The sequence below is a fragment of the Oreochromis niloticus genome, linkage group LG22 (assembly GCF_001858045.2).
Source record: "Oreochromis niloticus isolate F11D_XX linkage group LG22, O_niloticus_UMD_NMBU, whole genome shotgun sequence".
Classification (NCBI taxonomy): Eukaryota; Metazoa; Chordata; class Actinopteri; order Cichliformes; family Cichlidae; genus Oreochromis; species Oreochromis niloticus.
Genome location: NC_031985.2, coordinates 37,375,428 through 37,389,862, shown reverse-complemented (window position 1 = coordinate 37,389,862; position 14,435 = coordinate 37,375,428).

Sequence of the window (14,435 nt, the reverse complement as noted above, 5' to 3'; positions counted from 1 at the left end):
GTTAGCTAGAAATTGACCGGAGTTGTTACCGTGTTCAAACTTTTGCAAGCGAAGTCTCTGTACTAAGAATTGAGTCTTTTTATTAATAATTTCATTTAATTCTAGTTTTGTTTTGCGTATTTTGTTCAATATTTCTTGATCTTGGTGGGACACGAGCCTTTATTATTGCTGATTATGTTGCCTCCCTAAGATGATGACCAGAGGGGCAACTGGTTTCCTGTTCAACAACGTGTGGTGCTGTGTTAAAGAATAGAAAAAGGGACACACATTGAGCTGATGTCAGTTTCACAACAGGAAGGTTTATTCTTCACAACAGCTTAGAACAGCTTCAGGTATCACCACACTAACTGCAAAGAAATGGCCTTATACTTCAGTCCAATTTACCATACATGACCACAGTTTCCTGAGCTAGAGACTGTATAAATCTCTCAATACAACTTTGACAAAACATAAACAAAACGTTGCTTAAATTCATTGATAATATCAGATCCACAATGTATCACAATAAACACATTTGTTTTACAAGGATAAACAAAACACAATAGTGTACTCTGTACTTCATTTTTAACTACATTTACAAACATCATGAAATGAACTCGTTTTTAAACATTTTAATTCTCGTTCAGCACTAAATTATTTATGTGAAATGTATTTCCACTGTACTGACAATGTAACTTCCATTTTTTAATATAGCTATTTGAATCTTTACAAAAAAAATAATGTCTTTGACATAAAACAAACATATTCACTCTTGTTATACAACCTACAATTATATCGAGTGCAATACTCCTTTACCAGCGTTCACTAGTACTATGCAGTCAGTATTGATCAAACAGTTTCCTTATAACACTCTATAAATGTCTTTAGTATTAAACCACAAAAATGTTCTTGTAACCACAACATTAACCAGAAGAATAAAACATAGTATAAAACCCATTTGACAAACTGCATAATACATTAATGGTTCACAATCCAGCAGTCTCTCAGAGGTCAGATTAGCTTCCACACACACACTCAGTATCCCACATTAGCCAAGTCCGCTAGCATTAGCATCATTTAGCCTGCAGCCTTATTAACATCCTCTGTTTGTAAGGTCTGCAATATACATTCATTTAAATGCATTTACTAACCTGTGATAAAGAATAGAAAAAGGGACACACGTTGAGCTGATGTCAGTGTCACAACAGGAAGGTTTATTCTTCCTCTGTGCCCCAAAACGCTACTCAATACCACTGCGCGCAATGCGCCCTCTAGCGGCTGGATGTAGGATAGCATTGTAAACTGACAGGTACACAAATACACACATAAACAAAAACCTTTGGGGGGGGGGGGGGGGGCTGTTTTCCCCAGTTTATTTCTGATACCAGATTTTAATAGAAAGCTATTTCCAACTCTCTACAATTACAAGAAGTCAAAACAAAGCATCAAAGATAGTGGCGAAGCTAAAGTAGAACCTAAACTGGGGAAACTAAAAACTGAAAACTATACTCAACTATACCAACTCTGAAGAATATGACAATGAATACGACTATGACTATGAACACATGGAAAGAGGTAACACAGACGATCAGACAAAGACAGAATGAAAACACACAGAACATAATGACACCACAGGGGAAGTAAAACAAACACATGGAACATGGAAACAAGACTTTCAAAATAAACAGTCAACATGACGAGACGCAAACATGACACAAACTTGATAACATGAACCAACAAGGGGGACTAAAACACAGGGGGTGATGACACAAACAGATCTAATAAACAACGAACTATGACAGCAACCTAGGCATGACAGAAATTAACTAGTTGGAGATTAAGTATTGGAATTTCAGGAGCGGGACCACGCCTCCAAACACACTCCTTCCGGTTCTCATCTATATAGGTTCCCCCAGTCCTGCAAGATGTTCATTCTCGTTTATGTTCCCCACCCTGCCTTCCTCCCTTCCCTTTTCAATTCTTTAACTTCTTCACTTCTATTGGGGATCTACCAGGCCCGGGAGCCGTCTCCAGTCCCCTTCAAGGCCTTCCCCAAACCGCAGCTCAGTTCATGTCCAAAATGTCCAAGCCATTCACCTTTACCTACTAAAACGCTGTCAAACCTAAAATGAGGATGTGGGCCCAGCTAGTAAAATAAGCTAAAAAGAAACTAGAACATCAATGAATAGCAAAATACAAAGAAACTCAAAACACTGTGTCCCACAACCCAGGACCGTGACACTAGCGGTATTTGTCTTTGCCTTACAGCAAAGTTCAACCCTCTTTCAAGGATGTTTTTCTCTGCCTGGGTGAGTTGTCTGTCAGACAAATTTTTCACCCACTTGTCCCCATCCTCGATGTGGTATCCATCTTTCTTCTGGCTGCTGAGGAGACTCTAGCTGTATTTAGCTGTGGTTTCTAACGCACTACAAGTGAGTCAAACTCCCTTTGTTGCCTGGTCTTCGACTTTTCATGCTGTGCTAGACGAGCCTTCTCAGTGAATTCAAACACGATGCTTCTAGATGACAATACTCTTCAAAAAGGCAAGGACTGCCTAAAGCTAGCTCGTGTGTATGAGCAAACATCACGTAAGATGGCTGTTTACACAAACCACATGAGATGCAGATGCAGACAAAACCCGATTACTCCTAAAAGTCTACAAATGAGCTCTTCAGTTAAGAGATTCCTCTCAGCAAAAAAAATCCTCCAGAAGTCACATCACCAGGTGCTCAATGAACAGTTGAGACCAATTTTACCATCGATGTGCATTTTAGCACATCGATGGTAAAGATCTAAAGAAGAGCAGATCCAGCGAGGATTTCCAAAGTGGGTTAAAATATCTTGATGCATACACAGTCATCCAGGCAAGGAAATCCCAAAAAGTTGATTCTGTTCATCTGGATGAAGCGTTTTCAGTGTGAGAAACTGAAAATGCTTTATCCAAGTGACTTCTTAGAGAGCTGGTCTTTGATAACTGGTGGTTGATGAATGGTCACGACAATTTGGATATTAAGGAACTACCTCCCAGCCCACTGTTCATTCAATGGGCTAGTTTCAGTTATTGTGCAAAGGTACTGTTTATAAGGTTGGTGAAACCTGTAGTCAGCTAAGATGAAGAAGTCACTTGGATGAGTGACGAAATGGACTATTGAGCATGCATCAAGACATTCACACTTTTGTATTTACATTCACACTTTTGTGTTTACTACATACAGTAATTTCGTATGTGTTCAATCATAGTTCTGATGCTTTCAATGAGAATCTACAATGTAAATAGTCATGAAAATAAGTAATAACCATTAATTAGTGTTTCCAAACTTTGAATGGTAGTTTAGGGTCAGCTGACCATAGCCTGTCCACAAGAAAAACCCACTGCAGCTCACAATATAAATATATATAAGGTTATATAAGGTTCCTTAACCTGCCAAATGTCACTTTAATCCTGGATTTCTGAAAGAAATGATAATACATAAAGTGAAATCAGTTATCTAGTGTAATGATGCCATATAGTACAATAAATGAGTCAAAATGTGTGCTCTGAAATTGAACGTGTAACTACATCAAGAAAAGTATGATAATAATCTATATTTATATTTTTGGTATTGTCTTCATTTTTGAACATTCCATGTTCTGTTTGACTCTTAAACTCACAGAAAGAGAAATGCCAACAAAGAATAAAAAAGGAGTCAAATGAAGAAACAAACTGTACCGAACTCTACGGTAAAGTCACTTGCCTGGTGTTAATTCATCAGATTTATATTAGTATTATCGTATTATAATAAACAGTTGGCTTCATTTCTGCCTTCACTTGTTTTTCTCTCTTCTGAACTTTCCTTGTTTCCATTTCAAATCTTTGCATCACAGCTGTCAGTTTGTTTGCGTTCCAAGACCCAGTTTGAAAAACTTCCTTCAGTGTTAAAATCTTGTTTATATTCTCACAAGTGTAGTGATAAAAATAAGTGTGCAGTGTCTGCCTTTGCATGTGTTTGGGGACGTGTGACATGGTGGACAATGTCTTCATGGCAAATCTGGTCCCTCCAGCAGACCTGGGTGTGAGCAGCAGCTTATCAGCTCCGACCAGAGTTGCCCTCACTCCCAGATACCTCCATTGCCCGAGAGGAAAATAAATTGCACCCGTGCTGTTAATAAGAATGAAAAATAAATTGTGACAAAGTCTTACACAACCAGTACAAATATAGAATAAGTGACTGCTGGGGTGCTGGAGATTTTAGGCAATAAAAACTCACTGTAGTGGTGAGACATCACCAAGTATCAAGAAATGGTGGAGGTGGGGTGGGGGCAGATGTTCAAACTACTTCTCATGATGAACGGCCTAAGTGCTTCTTCCCCCACCCCACAAGGCCATTGCATTACATTGCCACTATCATGGATGCATACTGAATTCCTGACAAGACTGTAAGCATATCTGTGGAAGATAATTATATATTGAATGTTCTCTTGCTCCCTTCAACTCCTGGAGGGGAAAATCCTTCTGTTGCACTCTGAGACTACATGGAGAAATCCTTTTTTGTTGTGCCCCGAAACACAACCACATAGCCATTTACACTTTTACCACGATATGTAAAGCAGATATCAGTGCTACACTAAATTAACTTTTGGTTTTGATGAGCATTTGCTGTGGAATACACTAAGAAGGAGGTTATTTTTTTATTGTGCTAAAAAACAGAGTTCTTATCAGAAATACAGTCAAATAAAAAGATGCTATGTGTGGTTTAACATTTCTGAGACTTCCCTAGCAACATGATGCTTTTCTGTTATGAGTTTCTCAGATTTTGGTAAGATGGGTAGAAACTAAGGACGAAAGAAGAACCAAAGTATAACATAGGCTGGATTTATACATATTGAAACTTTGTGTGAAAGGAAATGCACATGAATCCAATCACACAACACGGCACATGATAAAGGACTTCATATCATTTGAGTAGAAGTCTGTTAAAATATCTACAACACTTGTTTTTTTTTGTTTTTTTTTAAATCTCAACATGTGTTCTTATGATAGCCAAGGCAATGAAAGCCATTTATTCTGACCACGTAGTTCCCTGATACTCAAACTATTTGTCTTTAATATATTTCTAGTGTCAAAATGCCACACATAATCAACAAGCTTTTGATTTTTTGGACTTCTAAAAATAAAAGTTTTAAAACAGTGAGCCTAGACTAAAATGGTCAGAGGGCCCGGTGGCCAGTGTCCGGCAGCCTCGCCTCTGTCAGTGCGTCCCAGGGCAGCTGTGGCTACAATGTAGCTTGCCATCACCAGTGTCTGAATGTGTGTGTGTGAATGGGTGGATGACTGAATGTAATGTAAAGCGCTTTGGGGTCCACAGGGACTAAGTAAAGCGCTATACAAATACAGGCCATTTACCATTTAAAACTTTTAGTGGATAAAAGTGTGTCCATTTTGCCTTTCTATGGTAGCTCAGATGGATGGCTGTATGGATAGATACAACACTACCACTATCAGGTCAGGGTACACTCTGGACAGGTTAGTAATGTCTCACATTAAGCCTTAGTTCAGAGCAACATGATATGATAACATAATAATTAACTAGCCCAACCACTCTGTTGGTAATAACTGCTATTGTGCAGGGAAAACCTGTTAAAATGTACCTTTAGAGTCCATTGAAGTAAACCCTAACAGCACCAGTGCTTAATTGTGACATTCATAGCAAAGAGTCTTAATACATTTGGAATATTTATTCTCTTTTAGTGAATTTATGAAACACTTCAAGATCTTGTTTTTATTCACTGATACATAGAGCACTAGAGAATATACATCAATGAGGTAAGAATTTAACTTATTTAAAATAAGTCTGACACAGAACATAATGTGGAAAGTGTAAAAGGGTCCGCAAATGACAATCCCTGACAATCAATTGACATTGACATTTTTTAGGTTAGAGGATCTATTTTTCCCACCACATCATTTGAGGATACAAGATGCCACCGTTTTCAGCAAATTGCTAGCTTTTAAAGTAATGCTGGTCTCTCCATTGTTTCTAATCACATATTTTATTTATTTGGACTAATTTTTCTATTTCCACCCCCATTCACTTTCGACTCATCTAAGTGTTTATTTTCTGTAAAGTTCTGCTGGGAGCGTTTCATTCCACATTTCGTGACCTATTTCTTTTGCATTCCTCATCCACACTGTTTTCTTATCATCTCTTCCAAAAAGATTGTGTGTCTTTACCTTTATCCAGTCCTAAACCCTTCTGGGACGCTCCCTGAAGACCCTGCTAAACCTTTGGAGTGTCTGTGCCTACACTGTGGAGTATGGAGACTGTGGAGACAGAGCTTTTGTTCTCCAATGTAAGATCCTCAGTTTCAGCCTATAAGGTCTGATAATTCACTGCCTTGGGAGGACTAACTTTGGTCTTGCATGATGCACTTTGGTTGTGGTGCAACGTGCTTTGGTTGAGGCATGCTGCCATACAGTAGAGGTATGGTTTGACATGGTTCCTGGCAAATAACTCTATGATTTAAAAAACTACTTCTATTCTCAGGTACATAGCTACAGTAAGATGCACCAGGGATTTTCAGGGACTTTAGGTGAATTCTTACAAATACAACCAAATTACAAACAATAAGTTTCTTTATTGTGTTTCTTTTTTCAGATTTTTCATTAGATTTAACATATTTAGCCCAAAATACATTTTGATTATAATTACTTTGGATGACAAGCCCACTAAACATTTTCCTTGTTTAAATTAAACTGACTGCTCAGTGACATCTTGATATGGTTTTCTGAAGCTGAGGGCTAGAACTAACATTTTCAGTCTATTTTGAAAGTGTAAGAAAGATTGCAAATCATAATTGTTGCATTCATTGAGTTAGGCTCATATACAGAACTTTGTTATTCATGTGTAATATATCAACATTATGCATTTAATATATTCAGCAAGTTATTTATCATCAGACATGCCTGTAATTAACAAGCAAGAAGTTTTTGTTGGGAGTCTATGTGTTGGCTAATTGAAGTGTGTTGTAATGATGCCCTTCGAGTTCATTTATTGAATCACTGCACAATAGTAGCTGGTTCATGGTTCAATTTAACACAGTTCCCCTTTCTTACAAATAGCACTTCATTCACTATTGTGATTGCTCTTTTATGAAATGGATGAACACTTTTCATATCAGTGTCAGTCATTCACTCTTGAGAAAGCCTTTTTCTCAGCAAGCACAAATGACAGAGACTTCATGTTTTCCTGGTGCCAGACGTGACACATTTATATCACACACACCTTCAGACCAGTAGACAGCGCTTGGAGTGTCAAAGTGCACTCAGGCTATGTTCATTTTCATTTCTTCCTGATTATGTCTTTCTTGTGTCTGTGATTACTTCCAGACAGGGCGCTGGGCCTGTTCATTTCAGAATGCATCATAAACAATTTACACGTCATTAGTTTTGTTTTGATCATATTTGTTTGATGAAATGTCTTCCTGCGTGGTGAGTACTGGGGTTATTTACCCCATTTAGAGGCCCATGGAGTGCCATGCAGGGTATGTTATCTTACATTGTGTGATTAATTGTCATGACTCTATGCAGAACTTCTAATGAAACTAAGAGATGGGTGAATGTATATTTGAGATCAGTATGAGAGATCCTCTTCTGCTGAAAGGATTTTTTTAAAATCTATGTCAGTAAGAGGATAGGCACTGTGTCATGAGACTAATACAGTTGATTTAAAAGTGTTTAATCTGCTTTTGAAGTAAATACCCCGCACACGATGTTCGAGAAGGGTAAAAATGCAACTGTGTGTGTCTGTATTTTTAAATAGTGTCAGTTGGTGACTATACACAACCCGCCTGTAAGAGTGTGAGAGAGATTATGTGTTTGTGGCAGAGGGGTGTTTACAAACTGTCATCAGTCAGAACTGCCTGCTTTTAATTTCTGGATTCAAACTGAGCTTATTTCAGGTTCGTTTCTAACATACTACCTTTGTTTTGCAGTACAGTGGTCCCTCGCTATAATGTGGTTCACGTTTCGCAGCCTTGCTGTTTCGCGGGTGTTTTTTTGTGCAATTTTCGATCGCTAACAATGTGACTCTGAAGTGCTGTACTGTATGTCTGTAAGTTTGAGAGTGAACTTTGAGAGTGTTTAAACAAGAGAGAAAAGTGTGAAAATGTTCGTGCCTGTCTGAGAAAAGTGTATATAAAGTGTGTAGTGAGGGGGTTTCACAGCCTTAAAACATATATAATAAATTGTAAAAAAAATAAAGCTGGCTATTTCACAGATTTCACCTATCGCGGGTTATTTTTAGGACGTAACTCCAGCGACACTCAAACGAGGGACCACTGTACTTCTACTGTTTAGAAGGGTTAAAGAAATCTGAGCTGGCAGCAATCACTTCAGAGTGTCGGGTCAGAACACTTGCAAATGTTCAGATGTGAGAAGAACAAACAGGCAGAGTCCAGGAATAAAGTTCTCATTCTTTGTATTGTGTGTGTGTGTGTGGTTTGGTCTTATGAACGCACACACTGTCCGTTGTTCGGCTGCCGTTTGTCTCTGAACTAAAGCTGCGGACATGCACACCTATGGTGCATTCAGGGGGCATAGGAAATCCCATACACAAACCTAACCCTTTTGTACAGCCGCCCCCAAATTTGGTGTACAAATTTGACCTTGATGGAATGTCCTCTGCACCTAAGCAGAATCCTGGGGTAGAACAGGCAACCTGATGAGCCGTGCCACCGGGCGAGTATAAGTTCGGTCCTTTACTTGAACGACTGCAGCTCTGACACGATCATCGGCCCCCGGTAAGATAGTTTTCACGGTTCCTATTTGCCAGAGCGCTCGTGGGGTCTGCTGATCAACAATGAGAACCACAGATCCAACTGCAATGTTGTCTGTTTCCTTGTGCCATTTCTGCCGTGGTTGCAAGGTGGGCATAAAATTCCGTATGAAGTGCTTCCAGAATTGGTCAGCCAGGACTTGAGTGTGTCTCCACCTCTTACGACTGAGCAGCTCGGATTCTGGATAGAACACTTGGGGTAGAGAGCAATCTGGCCCCCCCATCAACAAAGAGTAGGGTGTGATGGGATCTGGGTCTGCGATATCTGAAGAAACATAACCCAAAGGCCTGGAGTTAAGTATACTCTCCACCTCAAGCAGGATAGTCCTCAGCACTTCCTCTGACACTATCTGCGCTCCCAAAGTGGTGCGCAGAGCAGTTTTCACAGATCGCACCTCTCTCTCCCAAGACCCTCCAAAGTGTGGAGCACCGGGAGGATTGAAACAGAATCGGATCTGTTCTGCCGCCAGTTGCTGTCGAAGATCTGGCATTAGGGCGGTGAATGCTTCTTGTAGTTCCTTACTTGCACCTCGAAAGTTGGTACCCTGGTCTGAAAGGAGTTCAAACGGCTTCCCTCTACAGGCTATGAACCGTCTGAGTGACATCAAGGAGTCAACATCCATGTTTACCAGCAGATCCAGGTGAACTGCTTGAGTAGTAAGACACTTGAAAAGGATGGCCCACCTTTTTTCTGTGCGCCGACCCACTTTAATGAGCATAGGGCCGAAACAGTCCATTCCAGTCGAATAGAAAGCAGGTCGGAAGAGCCTCAAACTTGAGGGCGGCAAATCTGCCATTTTCGGGACATCTGGTTGACCTCTCCACTTCTTGCATTCGGGACAGTAATGCTGATGTCTTCTGACTGCTTCTCTCCCCCTTAAGATCCAGTATTTCTGGCGCAACTCAGCGAAAACACGTTCAGCCCCCGGGTGGTTGAGCTTATTGTCACATCGCTGGATTAGAAGCTTCGTAACTGGGTGAGCAGGCTCTAGAAGTACAGGGTGTAGTACCTCAGGGCTCAAGCCTTCGCATCTGCGGAGTCGACCTCCAACTCTAATCAAGTCAGAAACCTTGTCATACTCAGGAGTGAGGGTAATTAGCCTGCTACTGGATGGAATCAGCTTCTCTGATTTAAGTAATGTGAATTCTCTTGGGAAGCTCTCCACCTGAGAATGTCTAAGTAGGGCCAGCTCTGCCCTTCGAAAGTCATCAGCATCAGGGTGACTGGTGTCCGTAGCCGCCCCATGCATCAATTGAGCAGTGGCTTTCAGAAGTTCCTCATATGTGCTGAACTGTTTGACGTCAGGTATCGCTGGACTAGCGGATCCAGTAAGCAGACCACAGAACACTGGCTTCTTCAGCTCCTCCACTTCCTCCTTAGCTTCTCCCGCCGGTGCTTGTGGCCAAAGGCTGGGTGGCAGCTGAAGAAATGGTGGCCCCCGGCTCCAGCGATTCTCACCAGCAAGCTGAGCCACAGTTTTCCCTCTCGTGATATCGTCTGTTGGATTGGTTCCTGAGTCCACGTACCGCCAAGATGCTCCAGCAGAGAGTTCTTGTACCTCTGCAACTCTCGTTCCCACAAAGACTTTATATCTGCATGAATCTGAATGGAGCCAGTTAAGCACTGTAATCGAGTCTGTCCAGAACACCACATCTTGGATGTCAAGGGTCAGTTCTTTCTTCAGAACAGAAGCCAGCTGTGCTCCTGTAAGGGCTCCACACAACTCTAGCCTTGGAATTGAGAGTTGTTTCTTGGGTGCAACTCTCGACCTCGCAGCCAAGAAAGCCACCTGGACCTTTCCTCCCTCTTGGTCGGTGTGTAGATATGCCACAGACCCATAGGCACACTCAGAGGCATCACAGAACACATGAAGGCTTCGCTGGCTGTTACTACAATCCGAGTGTGAGTCAGTGGCTAGCATCTTGGCAGCGTTATCTGTGAGAGCTGGCCAAGTTCACTTTCCCACAAACGCCAGGCATGGAGCAGATTCTCAGGTAAGTGAGGATCATCCCATCCTCTTTTCTTGTCCCAGAGGTGTTGCACGATGACCTTTGCCCTGGTTGTATATGGAATAAGAAACCCGAGAGGATCATACTGCTGGGCGAGCAGCCGATAAATGTTGCGCATTGTTGGCTCTGAACTGACGCTCTGCTGATGCTTGTACCGGAGTGCATCAGTCTTACAGTGCCATATGAGCCCTAGAGTGCGCTCTTGAGGATCGGCTGACTCCTGGGAGAGCCAGAGAACGCTACCCTCTGACTGGGACTCAACTGGTAGGTGGCTGATGACTGTGTGGACATTGCTAGCCCATTGTCGTAGTTCAAATCCACCCTCCAAGAGGAGAGACTGCAGGCGATCCACCAACTTCTTGGCTTGGCCTTCTGATGGGAGGCTCTGCAAACAGTTGTCAACATAGAAATTACGTTCTATGGACAGACGAGCATCCTCCCCTGGCTCAGTGTGTTTCTGGACATGGTGTTGAAGTTCAAAGGTAGCGCGACACGGACTGCATGTAGTCCCAAAGGGAAGCACCTGCCATCGGTAGATGGTGGGTTTTTCGTCTACCTCCATGTCTCGCCACAGGAAACAGAGAAAGCGTTTGTCCTCATCTAGCAGACGGACCTGATGGAACATCCCCTTTATGTCACTGCTGAAGGCGACTGGGTGTTCCCTGAACCTGAGAAGGACTCCCAACAGGCTAGCTCCCAGTGTAGGCCCTGGAAGAAGGCAGTCGTTCAGGCTCTGACCCTTGTAGGTGAAGGAACAGTTGAACACTATCCTGTCCTTCCCGTTGTGGTGCACCATGTGATGGGGGATAAACCACGAACAGTTACTCACTGCGGCCTCTTCCGGTGCAACAGCTGTGACGAAGCCAGCCTGCAGCAGTTTTTGGATTTCCTGAGAGTAGGCAGCTGCCTTCTGTGGTTCTCTGGCAAATCGTTTCTCTATACCACGAAGCTGGGCCAAAACTGCCTCTGGTGTAGCACAAAGTGGGGGAAGATTCTTCTTCCACAGTAGTGGGGTGGCGTAGCGGTTTACTCCATCAATTGTTACTCGAATTGTCTGTTCTTCAAGTCTCTGAATGGCCTCAGCGTCTTGTCGGGACCTGGTAATAAGCCGCTCACTCCGGTATGGCAAGATATCCATCTTTCAGAGTCTCTCAACATGGCTGAAGAGCTCAGCTTCTGGTGAGGCCCCAGAGGTGAAGAGACACTGCTGTGGGGTTAGCCGCTGACGTAGGAATCTCGATGGACCCTGTAAAGTCCATCCAAGTCGGGTGTGCACAGCTGCTGGTCCACCTGGAGGGTCTAGACGTACTGGCTCCACAGGAGTGAGAAGATGTGGATTATCCGACCCAATAAGCAGAAGGGGCTGTACTTCCTTTATGTCTGGCAGTGGCAGGTGCTTAAGGTGACGGTACCGCTCCTGTAATGCTCTTATTGGGTAACTATGGTGTGCTAGGCCAAGTTCCTTTGCTGTGAAGGCTCGGTGGATCTGGAAGGACTTGTTAGGCTGTGAGGCAGGAGAAATGGAGAATGACACAGCGGCACCATGGATGGTACAGCTATCTTGACGGACAGTGCGGAGTGCTAGGTCCTCAGCTTCCCCATGCAGCCCCAAGCGATCAGCTGCTTCATGCAGAAGTATGGTACGCTCTGAACCATCATCCAGTATAGCATAGGTTTCAACCATCTTGGTACTGCTCCTAATGATGACACGACTTAGCTTGAGTAGCACCTGACTGCTATTGGTTTGCCGGTCTACGTACAGTGTCTCAGAGGTGGAACTTACTAAGCATGTGCTTTCCTCTGGTGCACTGGTTGAATCAGAGGCTGTAGCATCTGGGCTGGTATTGACATCATGAAGAACTTCAAGATGTCGCCGCCCACATGGTTTACACTTGGCTTTGAGGTTACACTTAGCTGCTTGATGATCACGGGCGCATCGCCAGCACCTCTTATTCACCTTGATCCACTCTGTCTTCTGCTCCTTCGACAAGAGTTTGAAGTTACTGCACTGATTCAGGTAATGCTGCACTGTATTACAGAATGGGCAGTACTTCTTGGGCCTTTCTTGTGTCGCTGACATGTCACTTTCCATCTTTCTCCTGGGCTCACTACCATGGAGAATGGTGGTAGCCTTCTGAAACTTATGCTCAGGACGTCTCTCTCTTCGTGAAACTTGCCTCTCCCTGTCGGAGTGGTCACAGTATTGGTCTCCAATTACCTGGACACGCACCTCATACTCGAGCCATTCAGCCAGATCAAGCAGTGTTGGTATAGGAGTGTTGAAGGGATTGACAAATCTCTGGAAATTTGCTCTTAGGTCATAAGGTAGCTTAGCTAAGAGGCGAGATACATGTGAGCCACACCTCAACTCTGTCCGACCCTGTTCTCCCAACTGGTGTAACATACCCACTAGCGCACGGACTTGGAGTGCAAAAGACTTGAAGGCTCTGATGTCACCACTCCTAATGTTGGGTCCATCCATCAGTTTGGTAATCCTTTTTAAGGCCAGATGTTGAGGTTGCCCATACATTTCTGTAAGTGCTCTCATGGTGTCAGCAAATGGGAATGGACTTACTGTATGAGTCAGCTACAAGTAGTGCATCTTCACACTTAAGGTGATCTGTCAAGATCTGGAACTTGAAGTGTTCAGGAGCATCAAGTGAAAGTATGTTATCTAGAGCTAACTTTAATCTTGCAAACTCACGTGGGTCCTCGTGCACAAAGTCGGGGATCGTTGGTTGAGGTCCACGATAAGTCTCTATTGGTTGGGCTCTGCTGAGAGAGAGTGGTGTCTGAGGGCACCCACCTGGTTGCAGACGATCGGGTGGACACTGTCGGCGGTCATCTGGGTAGTTACCACAGCGCCTGTACGGATGACTCGAATCCTGATACCCATATCCATAAGGAGAACGATAGTGACTGTCAGGGCAGCTTGGGTGACCAGGGGTAGGATACCTGTCATCTTGTCTGTAGTATGGATCATCTTCATAGCAGGCCTCTAGCCTTGGCAATCTAGGAGAAGTGGCAGGCTGACTGTAGTTCCTGTGGTGACGAGCATACACCTCATCAACCCTTCTTTGGCCTGCATAATGCGGTGACCATCCCATTGCTGCTGACACTTGAAGTGGAGGGGGCCTCTCACCTGGTGTCATTGGTGGAAGAAAATTTTGAGATTCAGGGCATGAGTCAACTGAAGGTGATGGTGACTGTGCGCTGCACTCCCTGTCAAGATCTGCTTCATTTAGACTGTGAGTGAGCTCCTCGATCAGGCCCTGCTGGCTGTCCTTTGGATGTTGAGACTCATCCCCAAATGGCACCTGTGGAGCACTTTCATGCTGATGTGGGCTCTTCTGACCTTTGATTGGCACCAGCTTACTAGTGGGGGCAGGTGTGGTTGATGTCACATCCTCACAAAGTCCAGACCGTGATGTGGCATGCTGTGGAGCTAGTACAGGTGAGCTAGAGATCAGTTCTGTCAGGCGTTGCACATCTAGTCGGAGTTGGTTGTGTTCCTCTTTCATATGATGAATATATTGCAGAATTTCAGGATGAGTACAATGTTTGCCCTGATCATCATGTGAGAGTCGGTTCTTAGCGAGGTCGTCCACTTCATAGTTCTGGAGGTATGATGGC